This window comes from Apus apus, chromosome 2, assembly GCF_020740795.1.
Source record: "Apus apus isolate bApuApu2 chromosome 2, bApuApu2.pri.cur, whole genome shotgun sequence".
Lineage (NCBI taxonomy): Eukaryota > Metazoa > Chordata > Aves > Apodiformes > Apodidae > Apus > Apus apus.
Window position 1 is genome coordinate 93,624,610 of NC_067283.1, and position 20,235 is coordinate 93,644,844.

The following is a 20,235-nucleotide window of genomic DNA, read 5'->3' on the forward strand; positions in this document are numbered from 1 at the left end:
TGCATAGTACAGGACTTACCACTTCTTAGAGTACGTGTTCCAAGATAAGCAACAGGACAAGTAATAATTCTCAGAACAAGTGACATCTTTGCCCCAACAATATGAGGCTGAAAGACTCGTGTTACTGTTTTAACCACCTGATACTGAAAACGTGCTGATGAGCTGCAAGATGAAGTTGCACTATAGGTCTCAAAGTTTTCTGAATGTCAGGAAAGAAAATTATAGCAAATGAATTTAAAATTGGAAACCAATAATTGGAGAGACCTCTGTGGGCAGAATCACAGATTCATACAAGTTTAGGTTGGAAGGGACCTCATGATCTTTTGTAGCTGGCAAATTCTCTGCTGATTTCCTTCTTCCAGCTCACCAAAATTTCTCAGGTACACAGGATATAGTGTTCCAGAAGCATCTTAATGTGTCTTGAACAAAAAGGAACAAGCACTTCTCTCAACCTGCTGGCTGTACTTCTGCTCATACAGTCCTATATTACATCAAGAGTGCATCACTGATTGACATTCATACTGTTTTGTATCAAAACTTGCCTGTCTGTAAGATTTGTTCTCTAGCCAAATACTATCCAGCAGGGTGTACCTCATGTATAAGACTTGACATGTACCTTTGATGAACTTCAGATGATTTCTGAGAGCCCATTTCACCAGCTTGTTGAAATCCCTCTAAATGGCAGTCTTGCTCTAACACATACCAGGTATTCCCCCCAGTTTGAAATAATCTGAAAATTTGACAGTAGTGTACTATATCCCATTACCCAGGTCATTAATGAACACGTTAAAACAGTGCTGGTCAGGAGCAACCGCTGAGGAATGCCACTAGTAACTGGCCAATGCATTTAAAGTAACTAACAAGTACTCTTTGAGCCTTCCAGTAACCTTTTATTCACCCTGTAGACTTACCACATCTCCTTAATTTGGTTGTAAGTATAATATCCATCCTTCTTTCCTTGTCCACAGAGCCAGCTATGTCATCACAAAACATAATCAGGCTGGTCAAGTCCAGTTTGTCTTTGGAAAACCCACACTGGCTGTTCCCACTGACCTTCATGACCATCATACACCAGTAAATTACCTCTCTGAGTCCCTGCTCCATAGTTTTTGTATAAGGTCTGGGTCAGCCTGTATCTACATGTTTTACTTTTGAAGATAATCACATTTGGGTTTTTTCAGGTCACCAAGGAACTCCTCTGATCACCATGACCTTTCAAAGCCTTTAAGAGAGCAGACATGCTGGATGAGTTAAGAAGCAGCAAGGGCACTGCTGGCTCTTGGATAACTTACTCTCTACCAGGACTCCCAGATCCTTCTCCTCAGAACTGCTTTCAGCAGGTCCACCCCTAACCTATACTGGTGCATGGGGTTCTTCCTCCCATGAGCAGGACCCTACACTTGCCCTTGCAGAACCTCATTAGGTTCTTCTCTGACCAGCTCTCCAGCCTGTCCAGGTCACACTGGCTGGCAGCACAGCCCTCTGGAATGCCAGCCACTCCTACCAGTTTGCTATCATCAGCAAACTTGCTAAGGATACACTCTGTCCCCTCATCCAAGTTATTGATGAGTATGTTGAACAAGACCAGACTGAGTACTGACCCCTGGGGGATACCACTGGTTACAAGCCTCCAACTTGATCCTCATCCGTTGATCACCATCCTCTGACTTGTATCACACAGCCAGCTCTCAATCCACCTCACTGTTCGTAGTCTAGCCCACACTTCCTGAGTTTCCTAATGAGGTTGTTATGGGAGACATGTCAAAAGCCTTGCTGTAGATAACATCCACTGCTCGCCCCGCATCTAGCCATCCAGTAACAACATCACAGAAGACAATCATGTTGGTCAAGCATGGTTTTTCCCTTTGGTGAATCCATGCTGACTCCTCCCAATGACATTCCTTGCTTTCACTTGCTTTGTGAGGACATCCAGAACTATTTTTTCCAACACCTTACCAGGGACAGAGGTGAGACTAACCAGCCTGTAGTTTCCTGGGTCCTCCTTCCTGCTCTTCTTGAAGACTGGAGTGATGTTAGCCCTCCTCCAGTTCTCAGGCACTTCTCCTGTTCTCCAGAACCTCTCAAAGATGACACAGCTACTAAAGCCAGTAAGTATGATTTTCTTCTAAACGGCAAGAATAATTTTATTTTGGAATTCACTTGATATTGCCCTTACCATCTAACCAGAGCAAACCTTAATACTGAATTACACACTCTGGCAACTAACTTCACTCTTCTCTGCTCCTTCAGTTCTTCACATCCTGTAGGACTGGGTAGAATCACTCTTTTTGATGTTCATGTTTGATATCTAAGGACATCTTCTGGTACTACAGAAGCCAGTATGTGTTTGTGCCAGTTTACTGTGAACTGAGAATTACTGAGCTAGATTAATGGGTCACATTTCCTCTTCTTCACAAGAGACAAACAGAGCTCAGAAAGTGTCTTCTGTCACCTTGTTTTGCAGACCAACATTAAAAGGTACAATTGACAGAAACCACTGATGACCAATCCCAAAAAAAGCACTATGGTTGGTTGCTGTAGGTGCTATGGTTGGCACCTACAGTAGGATCCATGCTGATAAAACTCTTGATCTATGCAAACTTCATCCATTTCAATCAAACCTCCCTTCCCATTGATATTAATACAAAGGTCAAAAGGTAGCAACTAAATATTTCTTCAGATTGGTATCATTAAGCATCAGTAACACATCTCCAGCAACAAAGGAGGTAACTCAAACATGCTCTCTGGGGGAAGATGCTGGTTTCATGTTTGAGGGTTTGGTTTTCATTGCTTGTTCCAACTGGCTTGCTAGAAGAACTGTAACTTCCACTTTTACCAGTGAATCAGCATGTATGGTTTTTGATGACTGAAATGAGGTGGAGAAGGGTTTATCAACTTATTCACAAAAACCCAGCAAATACCATTTTTCCATACTTTTTCACTTTCCTTGATTATCAAATTACTGTCATTTTCTTAAATACCTCCAGAACCAAGCAGCTAAAAAACAACTATGAAACACTGCAAGTCTGGCAATTCCTTCATTTCAAATTCACAAAAACTAAAAAAAACTCTGAAAACATTTTATGCTGTTACAAGTTAAACACTCTAAATCTGTCAAACCCTTTGAGATCATCTACTGATTACACCAAATCTATTATATTTAAATAATTCCTAGACTTACGTTAGGTACTTGGTCTTTTGTAGCCTTCAACCTAGGAAGAGAAATAATTTCCTATTAGATTTTATTATTAAAATTCCATAACAACAGTGTCTACTGCAAATGCCTTTAGAAATGGAACAAGTACTTTTATTTATCCCAGCATAGTGTAGTCCATAATTTTACAGATACATAATCTCATCAATATAAATTAAATTTGAGAGGAAATTTGCTTATATTTGAGAAAATTTAAGTTGTAAAAATTAAAAATTATTGAAGTAAAGCACTAAAATTTCTGAATCACTGAATTCAGACTGAACATCTTCTACTTAAAAAACCTTACTTTTTAAAAATGAACAACTTTTCAGAGGAATTTCAAGACTACTGCTCTTTTCCCCACACTTTTTAGGATAACTTTAAGGTAAGTCTTAGTTCAATTTAATACTACACCTCCTAGAAACAAACAGAAATGTAACAAGCTTTGTCAGCAGTACTTTTACTAAGTCAAACATAAATGCACTGATAAAAGACATTACTGGGTGCTTTACATTTACTTCCAATTACCTTATACATTTTTAATCCTTCAGTCTTCTCTAGTTCTCCTGCTATCCGACTGAGAAATGAGACTTTGCATTCTTTTACACCTGTTGTCTTTCTCTTAATTTTATCTGGAAAGTCTTTAGACTGTTGACAAAACAGCTTGAAATGGTCAGTATCAAAATTAATCACAATATTAAAAAATTGGCATATTTCACTTTTTGGACATGCTTCCAGAAAACTGGCAAACATAATTTTGAATATTATTAGCTAATTTCTTCTCTGTAACACAACTAAATACATTTTTATGTTGAAGTTGTTTAAGCAGTCTTCAAAATAGGGAATGACTACTAAGCAAAGCTTGTTACCAAAAAGTAACACACTCTGTACCATATCCAACAACCCTATGGGCATGCTGAAGAGTAAGAAAGAACCACGAAGTTCTAGGAACCTGATCCTGGAGGATATCAAAACACCTAGGAACAGACTTTGAGCAGATACAGACACATACCTCTGAATCACACTTCCTCAATAGCTCACAACTTCATAGCTATTCATGTTGATCTGACCCATGAAGAGTCAACCATAGAAGATACAGCGATTTATCACATGGGCATTTAAACATCAAACTTGATGTAAGTATTTACAGAAATAAAATAGAAGGGAAGTATCTTAAATAAATTGTGATCAAAATGCATCAAAATTACTCACAATGTATGCTCTTCTGTGTTTATATCCACTAAGATGTTCTATCATAGGTGCCATCTCTGTATTAAACCCACACAGCTTGCACTCATAATGTGGCTCTTTTCTTCCTTCAAATCTGATTTCAACCACATGTTCTAAACCTGTAAGAGTTAGAAATATCTGTATTTTAGTATAGACAACTATAAACAAATACATTCTCCTCAATGTTGCTCATTAAAAGCCAGAAGTAATAAATAAATGTATTCCATTTTCAGAATGTAACACTTCCTCAGGATAGCAAGGATCAGAGTTATTACATCAGTTAAATTTATCTCATTACAATGCTTTTTTTCTGAAAGGAAAAACACTGTTTATGGCAGATCTGCAAGCCCACCAAAACAAAATATTTTATACACCTTTTTTCACACCTAAGAAACTAAGAAAAAGCCTTTTATTCAATACAGTCATGTAAGAGAATTCATGGAGAAGGTGCGTATCAAAAAGAGAATGAGAACAGGGAATGTCATGCAACTATCTATATTAAAAAACTGTATTTAAACTACCTAATTCAAACATCAGTTGGACAGTGTACAAGCAGCACAAAGCACAATTAGGAAAGACAATAATCACTTCACAATATTGAGTCCTTCATAATATAAAAAATCTTTCACAAGATTTTAAGAATTACAGGAACAAAAATGGGATTTTTCTTTATTCTCCCTAGAAATGACTGTAAGACTATGCCATAAAAGGACTCATCTAAGTTTGAGGCTTATACTTAGCATGAAAAGTCTGTTCTGAACAACTCAAATATAACAAGTTTATAAGCAGCTTAAAAGAAATAGGAAAAACCTTCAGCTGTTCCCTATTATCAAAATTTCCGATACTCAGTATTTATGAGGGGTTGGCCCCAGTCAGCAGCCAAGCACCACACAGCTGCCTGCTCACTCACATACACACCCTTCAGCAGAATGGGGAGAAAAAAGGAAGAGCAAAAGAGAAAACTCCTAAGTTGAGATAAAGGCAGTTTAACCCGCAAAGGAAAGAGGGGAAAGAAAGCAAAAAGCCCACATGAAAACCAGCCACTCACCTCCCCACAAACAAAATTAATTTGCACTCTGAAATGCGAAAGGAAAACAGGCAAGATCTGACTCACAAAAAATTCCAACACACTGTTTTTCCTTAACAATTTTACACACAAGGAATTAATATCTTCAAGAGAACCAAAAAAGCAAAACAGACCTTCTAGCACAATCCAACTAACCAGTTTACTGAGGAAAGATACCAATTTCACATTCATAGCATGCCCATGTCAGTTCTCATGTGAAAAAAAAATAAAACCAAAACAAAAACCCCAACAAGCCACCAACCTCCTCCTTCTCCTAAAGCTCTAATACTCACATAGGATACTGAAACTGATTGAGTCTGAAGTTCAGCAATCATATTGCCTTAACTCTAATAAAGAACATACTATCTTCACTAATATAGCAAACACCTCTTGTACTCTGAGCAGACTAGAAGCTGTACAACCACATCTAGTATGTTCCTGAGTCTGAACAAGCAGTGTTTCAAACAGGGCTGTATTTTGCTTCTCAATGAGTTTTTATAGCTTGGTTTTTGCACTGCCAATACACATTTAAAGTATTCTTGGTCGCCTCGGAGCACCAGCAGAATTCAGCTAAACATACCTGCCAAACAATCTCAAAGAGGCACTAAATGTATTCAAGTGCTGGCCATTGGAAAAGAGCATGCTGAAATGTTAAAATACATATTTTTTAATCTGAAAAAATATTTTTTTCTTACAAAAACGAACCAGTGCAGAAAAGAAAAGCAATGGTTCAAACATTTGGTAACTTGCATTGCTTCTTCCTAAACCATAATCAATCATCTGCTTTGGTCATCATTAAAATACAACCACTGATTTCAAAGTCACACCTGGAAAGGACATTAGCTCAGTTATTTTCAGCTACCTGGTCTCTGGGTTTCATACTTGGTTGAAGTTCAGACTGGAGCTGCAGAACCTAGGATAATAGTTTGACAGTCAGACTACTTCTCACTTCCTTTTATTAAGTACTTAGCAGATAATCCAAATAAGTTAGAAAATTGAACAGTTATCTTCATTTTAGAATTTAATATAGGCTCAGTAACAGCAGTATTCTTTGTGTAATGTTACTGCTCTAAGTGAGAAAAAGTCTTCATTTCCAGTCCCCATTCCCCACCAACACAATACACCAAACACATGAGTATCACAGAAACAGAAGAGCGTTCAATTTTATTTGATTTTGAAGTGCTTTTCATACTGCCTACTTATTTAAAGAGAAGCCAATAGTACCCTGGGATGTATTGAGAATAGTGTGGCCAGCAGGTACAGGGTGGTTCTCCTCCCCCTCTACTGTGCCCTAGTAAGACCACATCTGAAGTATTGTGTCCAGTTATGGGCTCCCCAATTCAAGAGGGACAGGGATATACTGGAAAGAGGCCAACTTTTTACATCTATGCGTATTTGTAATGCACACACATACCTAATGACTGCCAGAAATAAAACAGCTATGTTTCAAAACTTAAGAACAGTTTCAGACGTTGTCAACCCACCTACTAAGCAGCAACAGAGAGGTACCGGACTCAGCACTGTGGATTCACTTTTCAATGCAAGAGGTGAAGCACACAAAGACTCTGTATTCCATTGTATGGGGGAACTTCCTGACAGAGGTGGTATAGGAGTTGGAATAGTGTTCAGTCTTATTCTGTTACTATGAATTCTGAAACATTCTCTTCTCTAGCCTATAACTCAGAAGAGGACCTTCAGGTTTCCTTTGAGGTTTCCTGAGCAGTAGTTTCAAATCTCAAAATCTTACACATACTAATCAATTCTTGATAGACACTGAACATGGAGGGATATGTTAAAATAAAGAACTTATATCATAAAGCTGGAATGTCAGTCAGGCTGTCAATAAAGTTGTCACCGGTGAATCCAAGGCATAACAAATGACATTTGTGCTTTCACTGGGGGAAGAACTTGTAGTCAGTGCTGTTTAATAAATGCAGCTTATCTTCAGATCTGATTCCTTCCCTTGACTCCATGCTTTACAGAATGACCATAATGAAGCTTACTTTACTCATGGTGCTACTTAAAGGTTTTAAGTTCAAGGATGTTGCCAGATCCAGCAACTAAATGCCTACCTCATTTCCCTCATGACACTTTTCAATGTTTTCCTTTCATATTGTTGTAAGAGAAGCACTGCAAGCTAAACTCTGCATCTTCCTGTAATGCAAGAAGAATTCCACAGACTGTGTAGAAAAGTTCCATTAATCTACTTCTTTTTGTGCCAAATAGATTTCACCAATAAAGCTAGGGAGCCCAGAGGGAGCTGTAATAGGGCTCATCCTCTATGCTGTGTTTCCTGAGCTGCTTTGTTTTAATAGTACACCACTGGATTTTGCTATTGCCCAGTAAACATTTGTCTAACATCTATATCAGCATTCCCCCATCATTTAATGCCTCTTGCTCAAAGCAAAAAGTTTTCCAAACTTGTGTCTGCTTAGTCCTAAATGTCCTGGAAAAGAAAGCAACATTCAGTCTCCTCCACTCCTTATCCCTGAACATATATGTGCAACTGCCTCAACTTGAGCTGAAAGAAGTCTTGCATCTGTCCAATTATATCACTGTACAAAGAAATCACAACTGAAATTTGTATATTTAATGGAGCTTTGATTCAACTCTTAGTAAAGTCCTAGACTTCAGCATCTTCTCTTCCCACATCTTCCATTAAGCTGGTCTCCTCTAAACTGCTGGAGAGCAGGCGAAAAACACCCCAGATAACCAGCTGTCATTACTACAAAAATAACTTGTTGATACTTTTGCCATATGGAAATTTACATAGGATCCAGATGTCCCTCTTACAAATAAAGTGGTACTCCTCCAAACACAATCATCTGTAAACAGATGCATTTCCTGACTTAAATGACTTCAAAGCCAACAAGATTGTACAGTTAAACAGTCAGGTTATGCATGTTTATCACTTCCAGATTATGAATAGTTACTTTATACGAGTTTAGAGAGAACAGTGACATGGCATGTCCCATTCAAAAACAGTCAGATTGCAAATAATGTGTCTTTTAAGATTTGGATTACAATGATAACAGCACTTGTGGTGTTCTCCCTGCTGAGAACAGATTTTTTTTTTTTCTAATTCTGCAGCAAGGAGTAAACTGCAAATGTTGGTGTAAAACATTTTAAATGTTAAACCTCATCCTCTGAAGTGCCTGTTCTTCTTTAGACGGTGTACATTTCAAATATTTGTCAAGTTTTGTGCCAAGTGATTTCCAAGAAAGATCATCTTTTGACAACTTTTTCTCCTGGCTCTTTGAACTCCAGCTCTGTGAACACGCTGCCACATTTCAGTCCCACTAGAGGATTTCACAACATGAACATTAGAATAAGATTGCAGATCCAGCAGTAGTAATAGGAGCACCTCATTAACTTACATCCTGAAATAATACCCATACATCATATATTGCACCTAATTTAAGAATATTCATACTTTCCGTGCTCATTCACATGACTTCACTGAACTCCACAAATGCAGGATCATTTCTTTCCATACTTACTGTAATTGTCTGAAAACTGTAGAAACAATCAACTATTTAAAATTAAAAACAAGGGCCAAGCAAATTCAGAGTTTATTCTTGTATCTCAGTGACAGATTACAATGAACTTCCTAGATTTGCTGGCTCTTGAGGAAAATTATTTGTGTAATTGGTAGTATGTCCATGGGAGAGCTGAAGTTCTGCATATATATCAAAGAAATATATAATTCTGCAAAATTAAATCTGAATTGCCATCTTTGAAAAGCTATTCCGGTGGAAAGGTTTTCTACCTGTAGAAAAAGAAAACCTCACAACTAAAACATATACAAACTTAATCAGGTCAAATTTCAGCCTCTTCAAACCCTAACAGTGGCTTGGCAACCGGCCTCCCACGCTCAGATCTTCAGTGAGTAAGAAGAATTCAGCGTGAATGCAACAGATTAACGGAGACATCAATAGTATGAATGATCATTTCATATTAGAAATCAGAGGTTGATTGCTTCAAAATTATTACCAAGACACTGGATTAAAGCACATCCTGCAACACTTCTGTCCCAGTGATGCTGGGACATCTTCAGAAGCTAGAGATAACTTGTTTATCAAAGTTTCATGTCTAGATTCTTCACTTTAATAATCAGAGATTTTAACTTAACTCCTCTTGTTCTGCAAGATACATCACAATTGAAAGATTCTAACATATAACATTTCCAGAGATGCAATATTTATAACAAGCAGACATTCTTAACCTGTATTCTCCAGAGAATGTTGAGCTTGTAGTAGTACATTGAGCAGTATAGGGCATAGGTCTTTCTACAGGCTTCTGTATTCCACCTGTCTTTTTAGTCTTGCTGTCCTCTTATTCAAGTCTCACTTTCTGTCCCACGCATCCTTTACATTACTCCTCCAAAGCATGATTTTATGGCCTTGAAGCAAGAACCTCTTCAATTAATGAGTATTATTTCTTATTACTGTTTTTGATGAGGGATACAAAGAAATCTCTACAAATTGTTTTCCATTAAAAACACCAGCCCACAGCTGAACAAATCTGCTGTTGTTCCTGAGGTACAAATATAATTTTAGACTGCTAAGACCCACTGGATTTTGAGAAGACTTTCATGCTTTCAGAACTCTTGCAGAAATTCTGTTAAGGAGCTTCACTACCAGTATTTCTAAAGAAAGAAGATCTGCATGCAGTGCTTACATCTACTGAGGTAAAATGTCTAATAATTGTTTACATACTTGAATGATATGCCTTGTACAGATATTCTCTTGTCAGCACCAAACCATGAGAGCAGCTAACGAAGCCCAGTCTCTTACTAAATGGACTCTGACCAGCGCTTTTCTAAATCTTTCTCGTGTTGAATCTTCAGGGTCCAGCAAGAGGTAAGCGCAGCCTGCAGCAATTCCCTCAGTGGAGGACTGACACCATCACTCTTCTGTGCAGATGTGTATTTTCAGGAGCCCTTGGATCAACTTGGTGCAAAAAGGCCGAGAGGTTCAAGAGATACTGGGGAACAGATGACAAAGCCAGAATGTAAGCCTTGCTTCTTAAAAGAACAGACTAAGAAGATAGAGTAGAAGTGAAAGGCTCATTTCTTGAGATGACTGACTGTACAACCATTTTGTTTTCTAACCTTCTCATTGTTTTTTTTATTCCGTATTCCTGTATCTGCCAACGTTCTCTGCTATCTGTACTTTAAAAATCTTGCCTGTTACCATCAGTGAATGCCTTTATGACAAGATTTCCATTTCTGCTGTAAGCTAGCTACATCTTATGTTTTCAACTTTTCACTACAACTATTCTTTTCACTGACATATGACAATCTGGATTCACATCCTCAGTTTCTGGGGGAAAAGATACCCTGAAGCTGACAAGTGGGCAACAGTTTAGCTTGGGAAGGTGCAAAACTAAATTACTGACTATCCATCCCTCTACTACATAGACATACAGATATTTAGATGCAGAAAGATGTAAATAAGGTTTCATACTCCACAATATTTTTTGCTCAGCAGTTCACTAGATAGAAATCTCAGGAAAAATGTTTAGCATACAAAGCCATACACAGTTACATACACTGGAAAGAGTGCTATACTTACAACAGACAGTCTCGGGTCTCAGAACTTTCTCTTTCTTTAATTACGAAGACGCAAGTCATCCCAAAATAAAATAAGAAAAATTAATTAATTTGCTGCACCATTTGAAGGAAAAATCTCGTGTTTCCTGAGAAGCCTTTGCAGATGAATAAAGTTACAGGCCAAAGTTTCCATGATCAAATAGGAAAAAATTAGAGCCTCTACAATTTTCTGCAAAAGTTGGAAGCACTGACGAAAGTATATTTACAGTTAATACAAGGTTAATTTCAAGAAAGCCCTGTTATTAAAAAAAAAAAGTATCTCAAGGATGCCAAAGCCTTGAGTTCTACATGATTACAACTCCGAAGTTCTCAAAAGCTGTAGTTCCAACAACAACAACAAAAAAATATTAGTAAAATAATACTTGGCCAAAAGGGAAGAACAAACTAACGAAAAGCAGCTCCCCCAACATTTTGAGTGGATTTGGCTAAACCTTAAGGCTAGCCAAATCTCCTGAAGGTTCATTCATACCACAAAGAACAGGAAAAGTGGCTTTCATCAGCTGAATGCGGAACAGATCACTTTTTGGCTGTATTTAAGGAAAAGAGGAACTTAAATTTCCATTTCAGAACACAGCTAAAACAGATACCAGCTCATCTGGAAAACTCTGTGGCAAATTAACACAAATTTGCCATTTACAAGAATGAAACAGTGTCATCATTCTACCAGTAAGGTAGCTGTCTGCCCAGACCTGAGTGCTGTATTTCCAGTGTTAAGTAGCATGGAAGAGATGCAGCACAATGTGGCAATTCAGTAATAAGCAAGACGGACACAACTGTTGATTTTTTTAGAAGCCAAATAGCTGTTTGATCATGGCAATACCAAAAAAGGAAGCTACCTAAGTCCTAGTATTGCCACAGATAGTGAGTGGGTGATGCTGTATGAGTTCAGTAGGATTTTATAAACTTGGAATAGAGACAGTCTCCCTTGCAGTTATGCTGCTACAAGTGTTTGTTACTTGTCATTCTACAGAGTTTTACAACAGCTGCTAATACCTAACTTTTCAGAGAAGCATAGAAAACATTAGCAAACATGAGCTGCTGCTCAAAGATAATTTCTTCCCAATCATTTTTAGACAATCAATATTGACTCTGATTGTCCTTTGATTACTGCTTTTGTTAAAGCAGAAATGGAGTTCCACAACTGAAGCTAATGGGTCCATTTTACTTGTGACCCTTGGTTATTTTATTTTATTTTAAAAAAAGAAGCAGAAAACTCAAAACAATATCAGGAATGAAGATTCTCAGATGTTAGGAAGAAACTTCTGTCCTGGGTTATGTGTCACAAGCGAGTTTCAGCAGCTGTTTTTGAGCTAAGACTATGAAAAGCTAGAGTAATTCCTAACAAAAGTGTCTAACTTTGAGATGCCAAACCTCAAAAACTCCTGGTGTTTTAGGGTTCAAATCTCCCAAACCGTAATCTGTAAGACTGACTGCATCAATTATTTTTTCATATAATTCTAGTTCACAGGTTATCGAACAAAGCAGTTTCACATGCATAGGTAAATATTATGTAAACATAATTTAGTTGTTCCTAAATATATACACTCTTGAAATCCTATCAGCTAGATATTAGCAGCCCAAACAGAAATTCTATTTATTTGTATTTATTCAAGCTCATACTCAGTAAATCAAGGGTTGTTTTGGTGGGGTTTTTTGCAAAAGCTCTACCATTTAAGCCTCTTTGGATCAAGATAAGGCGCAGAACACAACAGCATCCTTCTCAAGACCAAACATTACAAGACAAGAGCAAGGCGACTTCCCTGTAACTGAAACATAGCTATGTTCACATTTCAGGTATCAACACAAAAAAGTCCAATTAACATGCTTTTCCAACATGGTTGATTTTAATGCTATATAAAAGGACAGAAAAGTTGCCTGTACATCAGATATTTTCACCTACAGGTTCTTACGCACAACCACCAGGGGCAAGAGGTATAGCAGAAATAAGAACACCTAAATGGTGAAGACAAAAAATTAACTTTCTTCACAGAGGTGAACATTCCTTGTTTCTAATGAGGGTGCAGAGTCCCAAATGCAGATTCCTCTCCTGGAACTGAGCAGGCCTTTCTACCCTAACTATCCCCAGATGTGAAGGGAGGCTAAGAAACCCTGCCTCTTTGACAAAATGAGAACAATCTTCATCTGTGCTCCAAATGCAGTCCACAGAAGAGGCAACACCCTTCTGCTGCTGTCAATGCCCTCAAAGGGCTGTTCAAAACACATGAAAAGAAAAAAAAAAAGACATTCCACTCTAGGATTTTCCTCTCTAGCAAACAGAACAATAAAGTTAACATGCTGCTGCAAAACCAGAATAAAATATACCACATACCATCATATTCCAGTTATGTGCACAGCAGGTCTATTTTATCTGAGGACTACTCCCTCAAAAAGGCATAGTTTGCTACTCAACTGTCAAAAAAATAAAACAAACCCACCTTTCATGCAGTACCTGCCCCACTGCTCCCGAAGACTTGGCTGAGTGAAAGGCATTAATAAAGTTATATAAACATTGTTTTCTAACCATTTTATCATAACGACTAAAAGTAACATTCAATTGTTTTCCAAAGTATATAATACAAGCCAATTCAAATTTCCAAAGAGATATAAACTATAGACACACGTATGAGTGCCATTTTGTCTAAGTTTACACCACAACCCCATAAATATCTATTCAGCAACAAAACCTGTCAATAACCAAATATACAAAGGTTATAAGGCTTTTAATGCACAAGATACACAGAGCCTTGCACTGTCGGCATCACAATCTTTAGCCCATCAGTAACTTCTACAGGGGTTCGGCCTCGTAAATTACCAACGCTATAAAAAGTAGATGTATATTCTGCTTATTACTCAAGCTCAAGGACACAGAAGACATCATAGACATGAACACCGAGGTCAGTGAGAAATACAAACTCTTGGCACAACAAAGAATCAATTATCAGGGACAGAAGCTAAATGTACTCTAAAAAGGTACACCATATACAATTAAAAATTACCTAATATTTTACATCTACAAGAAGAGTCAGATGAAGATCCGGGGAACTACAGGCCTGTCAGTCTGACCTCGGTGCCAGGGAAGGTTATGGAGCAGATTATCTTGAGTGCCATTACACAGCACGTGCAGGACAAACAGGCAATTGGGGCCAATCAGCATGGGTTTGTGAAAGGCAGGTTCTACTTGACTAACCTGATCTCCTTCTATGAAAAGGGGACCCACTTAGGGGATGACAGAAAGGCTGCAGATATTTTTTTACCTGGACTTTAGTAAAGTCTTTGACACTGTTTACCACAGCATTCTACTGGAGAAACTAGCTGCTCATGGCTTGGATGGGTGTACTGTTCAATGGGTAAGAAACTGGCTTGATGGCTGGGCCAAAAGAGTTGTGGTGAACAGAGTTAAATCCAGTTGGTAACCAGTCACAAGTGGTGTTCCTCAGGGGTCAGTACTGGGGCTGATGAAGCATTTGGAAAACAAGTCTTATGAGGAGCATCTGAGCCAGTTCCGTTTCGCATCTTTTATCAATTATCTGGATGAGGGGCTCGACTGCACCCTCACTAAGTTTGCAGATGACACAAAGTTGGGAGGGAGTGTTGATCTGCCTGAGGGTAGGAAGGCTCTACAGAGGGACCTGGACAGGCTGGATCAATGGGCTGAGGCCAGTTGTATGAGGTCTAACAAGGCCAAGTGCCAGGTCCTGAACTTGGGTCACAACAATCCCATGCAACCCTACAGGCATGGGGAAGAGTGGCTGGAAAGCTGCCCAGAGGAAAAGGACCTGAGAGTGCTGGTTGACAGCTGGCTGACTATGAGCCAGCAGTGTGCCCAGGTGGCCAAGAAGGCCAACAGCATCCTGGCTTGTGTCAGAAATAGTATGGCCAGCAGGAAGCTGTTGAGTCACCATTCCTGGAAGGGATGTAGTGCTTTGGGACATGGTGTAGTGGAGGACTTGGCAGAGTGTAGGAACAGGGAAATCAGAAGGAGACTCAGGCCCAAGTGATATAGTTGCTTTGATGGGCCTAAAGCCATGGGAAAGTTGAAATAAAATCATAGAATCATGAAGGTTGGAAGGGACCTTAAAGATCAAGTTCCAACCCCCTGCCATGAGCAGGACTCACTTTCTTGTAAGAATGTAGACTCAACTTAATGCACCAAATTAATGGCCTCCAACACTGCGAAAGGAATTCCACAAGGCTTAAAGTATAGGACTATTCTTTTTTACTTTAGGAAGTAACATAATATTCTGGGCAGGAGTAAAATTACTCTCCAACTTATAACAAATCTGGGTGGTCTGCCTAAGCTGCTGTGAAGAGACAGGTATTATTTACATTTTCCCCTCCAGCTATAACATATTTAGGCACTGTCAGTTGAAACACCGAGATTAAGAGTCAGTACAAGAAAAAGAAAAATCTCTAACTCATCAAAAGCAGTATTACTAGAGCCTGAGAAGTATAGTACAAATGAATTAGGTTTACTCAAAAAAAGTCTTAATTATTTGGTTATACACAGGTCACTAATAAAAACGTCCCAAATTTAATGGAAGCAACGCATTTGATACAATTTACCTACGACGCATGCTTAAAAGTTTGGTAAGTAGCCTCTTTGAAAGAAACTACACATTCTCATGCTGTTTCTTTAGAAGTCCATGGTACTGATATAGAGGTGAACAAACCAGTCAACATATACACATAAAACAAAGGCATGCAGAATTAACATAAATATAATGAGGACTTACCCAAAACCCAGAATAACCAAATCACTGAAGTGACCAAAATAAAGAGATACAACAACTACGTACAGAAAGTCAACTGAAATACTCCTACAAATCTGTCAGACAGCAAAGCTTTACTACCTCAGCTACCAAAATTAATAGCTATGGGAGCTGCAGGCAAATGAAATGAGAATCATGTCACACAAGCAGCAAATCTTTACACTTGTTTCTTGGAACTTTCCCTGCAACTGTACTTCTCCTAATGAAGGATTATTCCTTGTGTTTGTCAAACTTCCTCTAGTCGAAGGCAAGCACAAAGTATCTCTACCAATGTCACTTTAAAAACAAACAGGTAACTGAAAGTAAAAAAAAGTTAGGTAACTAAGTAATAAAAAAATGGCTGGTGAGTTCACTAGTGTTGTGGTTTAGGTAAATAAAGAGCTACCATCTTCTCTTAGTTATGTTGTCAGGACATCCTTTGATATTAGTTTGAACAGAAACTCCTCCAGTAAGGAACAATGAAGAGCTATTCACTATTGTCCTGGTTTGAGAATACCAGGATTAAAAAAAATAGTCTATGGCCATAGTGACCCGAGACATTCTGAGACTCCACTGGAGCCTGTGACTATGTCATCTACTGTGGGGGGAGCAGCTGCACCTGTGGGGAGGAAGGGATAGGTCAGGGAAGCCACACGGAGTAATCACAGTGCTCCTGCTCTTGGGGCTCAGCATCAAATGGCTCCTCAGAGAGCACTCTGCTGGTCTCTCTGGCTGGGTTGGGGTCTGTCTGTCATCTCTCCCTCTTCTGCTACTATTTCTGCATCCTGTTTCATTGCTGGAGAAGAATACTGTTCAACAAGACAAGTCACCTTCCCTTGCCTCCCCAGGTAGGACCAGCTTGGCTGTTCCAACCCTTTTGCAGACTGTCACTGGGACCCTGCGCTCAGACAACTCCATTCTGGTCAGGAAGTAACTACCAACTGGGGAGCATACGTTCCACATGTACATATTTGTATGGATTTGTAATTCACTACCATCATCATTATTACTACTTCTTTGAATCTATTCTAGTTTGGGTTTTTTCCAACATGGAAGTCGCTGTCCTTTATTCCCCCTTTTATCTTCCTGTGGGAGAGTAGTGGGGGGATAACAGAGAGCATCTGTCACCTGATTATTGGCTAAATCTGTGACAACTATCACCACCTAGCCTGGATCTAAAAGGAATACATACTCAGGACTTCAACAGTTAATTCAAACTTGGTGATACGAGAACTTCCAGCGATAACTCAATTCTGGTTTCCTTCTACCAAAACATAAAATAGAAGTCATAATTTAAAGTGAGGAATTAAAGGTAACTGAAAAAACTGATGACACAATATTGCAGAGTTATTCCTACAGAACTGCAGCCATGTGACTTACCAGGACTCCATACACCAGCACTAACTCTTAACATCTAACAAGCATCCAGTTTTCAACCTGCCTGGTTCTTGTTCTCTATCAGTTTGCAGCCCTTCATTAACCCAACGTTTGAAAGATACAGCCTAGCATACACTGATTTCCAAGAGTGAAACAGAAGGAAAGCTAAATGAGAAGTTTCAAACAAAATATTCACTAGTTTTTCCACATTAACAGGAAGAAACAGCAGTACATGGATTGTTATGAAGGTTAGCTAGGAAATACAAAGAAAAAACACAAGAACTTCTTGCATTAGCAAGAACAGTTGGCAGGACATGAAAAACACTGTAGTACTGTACACTTCTACTGGATCCGCAGGGAACAAGACAACTGAATCAAGGTGAAAAGAAGTGTTTGGAAAAAGTGTAGCCACTGACTCAAGTAAGAGTCCATGTTATTAAAGTGATTGGAAAACAGGTAACAAAACAGTATTGTCTTGAAAATTAGAAGGCGGGGAGATGCCCCTCATGTATAACTGAAAAGGTGCACACAATACTTGAGAATGACAGTACTGCAGTTAGTCTTTAGTGTTCCAGGAAGAACCAAAATGTCATTAAGAGAACATTAAAGCAGGCACTTCAGTGCCACAACTGCACAAACAATCTGATGGTAGCAATGGTAAGTAACATAGGAAAGTACAGACAAGTATGTCTCATCCTGATAGACTAAGAATGTGGAATTTTAAACAACAGACAATCATCAGTCAATCAACAGTCAAAAGTTCAACCAACATTTAGAAAAGCCTTGTCTCTAAATACATTCTCACAGAATTAAAAGTAGCTTAATAATTTAAGCACAAAACAAGCAAAAGCAGTAAACCAGACAGTTGCCATTGGGATGCTTCAAACAAACAGAACCATAAGACTTGGTAATTAAGCCTATGTAACTCCTGCAGGAAATTTGAATTGATGTTACTATCGAAGTAACAAATAAGCTAGCTAGTACAGGTCAGCTGTGTAGACTTGGAAAACAGAGCATCACTTTTACCAACTGTACCCAAAACAGAAGCGTGCATTCTTTCACCATCTGTGACTTGCGTTGAATTAAAATGTTCATTTCACAATTAACACACATTTACCTTTAGGTATGGTTGACGTTTCAAGTTACATGCTGTACAAAACAGCTGTGGGATTCCCACCTCATCTTTTTCTTGGGATTTTTCAAGGAAACTACTGTTACAGATCTACCAGTGAGTTACAGAAGCACTTGAAGCCACGTGAAATCAATTACTGAATTTTAGAAGAATCATGGATTTCTTATTAAATTTGCATATAACTTAATATGGAAAAATCTTACCTTTCTATGCTTTGCACCACAATAGTGTGACTGAAGACTTATAGAACTCATACATGGCACTTTACAAACCTAAAAAAGAATTGGAAGCACATCTTCAGTTACGCTATGGATATTCTGTAGTTGAAGAGTTATAAAAACTGGAAATACATCCGTTTCTACAGCATAATTTTTAAAGTCTTCTTTGGCTTAAACAGTACAATTGGTGTGACATTTAGGAGAGCAGCATACCACTAAAGTGACCAGTCTTAGTGTGCAAACCTGTTTAAATGGTATTTAAATACATGTTTAAATATACCAGGTGGCACACATCTTTTAAGACCTCCTCCCTTCCCTCCTACAACCAGCCTCTGATTTCTTAGTTTTCTAAACTTCACCAGGCTGGAAAGCCAATAAAAAGGGACGATCATGCAGCTACTAGAAAGGAACAGACAACTGCAACTCCCTTCATTGTTACATCAAAGGCACCAGATAAAAACACGGAGGAAGGCATCTACATTTATTTAAGATACACAAAGACAGCATTACAATAATTAATAGAAGACAATGCAATTCTTTATTGCTATCTTTAGCTAAATAAAACAATTACTAATGTATGCTAATGTTGTCTGTTCTCTTGATGTACTGTCCCAAAAGTTTAATGCACCAGAAAAAACTAACTGCTATAGCAATTTAGTCACATTCTGACCCACAACTGTAGCCTTTAACTTGTAGCCTTTACAGTCACCTACGAGAAACACCTAACAGGCATATGAAAGACTGTAATGAAGGACCATGTTATTGCACCTGTGACTGCTCAAAAGAAATTGAATTAACCGAATCCTATGACAAGTAGCTCTTCCAAGGACCGACCATTATTCTCCACATTAAGCACTTCTATCACTTACAGGCTTGCCCCACTACATCTAGGTTAGTTCTGTATTTCTAAGAGCATGTTAAAACACCTTAAGCCTGCATTTTACCATACAGTCTGAAAAGTCATCAAGAAACACACTCACTTCACAATATTTTTTTTTTCAGATTCTGGCTTGACATCTTCTGGCTTAGCTTCTTCACTCACAGCGCTCATCCTGCCAAACCGGCCCGCTGCACACAATAAGAGAGAACGAATAAACCCAACTCCTGGCTATTTTCAGCAAACCAAGGGGGACCACGCGGGAAGGGCTCGCTGGGCGAAGGGATGACTCTGTCTCAACGCGTCTCCAGGCGGAAGCCCATCTTTTATCACTACGACACCTCTACAGCCCGTCTGTCTGGAAGGGCTTCACAGAGAAGCCGGCCCTCGCCAAACAACCGCCCTCCCGCCTCCCCGGAGGCACGGCCGTACCTCAGCGCCGGTACCTCAGCGCCGGTACCTCAGCGCCGGTACCTCAGCGCCGGTACCTCAGCGCCGGTACCTCAGCGCCGGTACCTCAGCGCCGCTCTCTCCCGCCGTCCCCCGCCGCCGCCCCCGCTCCGAGCCGGTCGCTAACGGCAGCGAACCCCGCCGCCCGCGCGCCCAACGGACCGGCCTCCTCCCCTCGTCACTTCCGCTGCTGCACCGAGGACGAGGAGACACCGGGGCGACTCGAAACCAGGCGGCAGCGCCACGCCATGCCCCGCCCCCCCGCCAAGAAAAGCAGCCAATAGGCAGGAAGCCGCTCGCCCGCCTCAACCAATGGGAAGCCAGCGCTCT

At 39.4% G+C, this 20,235-nt stretch overlaps 1 long non-coding RNA gene across 5 annotated transcripts; it reads right to left on the reverse strand.

Annotated features, from left to right (window-relative positions):
* Window positions 1-2,935: 2,935 nt before the first annotated feature.
* On the reverse strand, window positions 2,936-19,988 carry LOC127381021 (uncharacterized). Of its 5 annotated transcripts, none has more exons than XR_007888630.1 (5): window positions 19,888-19,982; window positions 19,559-19,646; window positions 18,564-18,632; window positions 4,406-4,542; window positions 2,936-3,212 (listed from the first exon to the last, which is right to left on the reverse strand). It is a non-coding gene; the product is annotated as an uncharacterized LOC127381021 (long non-coding RNA). The 5 variants fall into 5 exon arrangements; XR_007888632.1 differs by lacking the exons at window positions 2,936-3,212; window positions 4,406-4,542 and adding exons at window positions 9,070-10,475; window positions 11,066-11,099 and having other exon boundaries at window positions 19,930-19,988; XR_007888631.1 differs by lacking the exons at window positions 2,936-3,212; window positions 4,406-4,542 and adding exons at window positions 9,070-10,475; window positions 11,066-11,099 and having other exon boundaries at window positions 19,916-19,982.
* Between the last annotated feature and the right edge of the window lie 247 nt (window positions 19,989-20,235).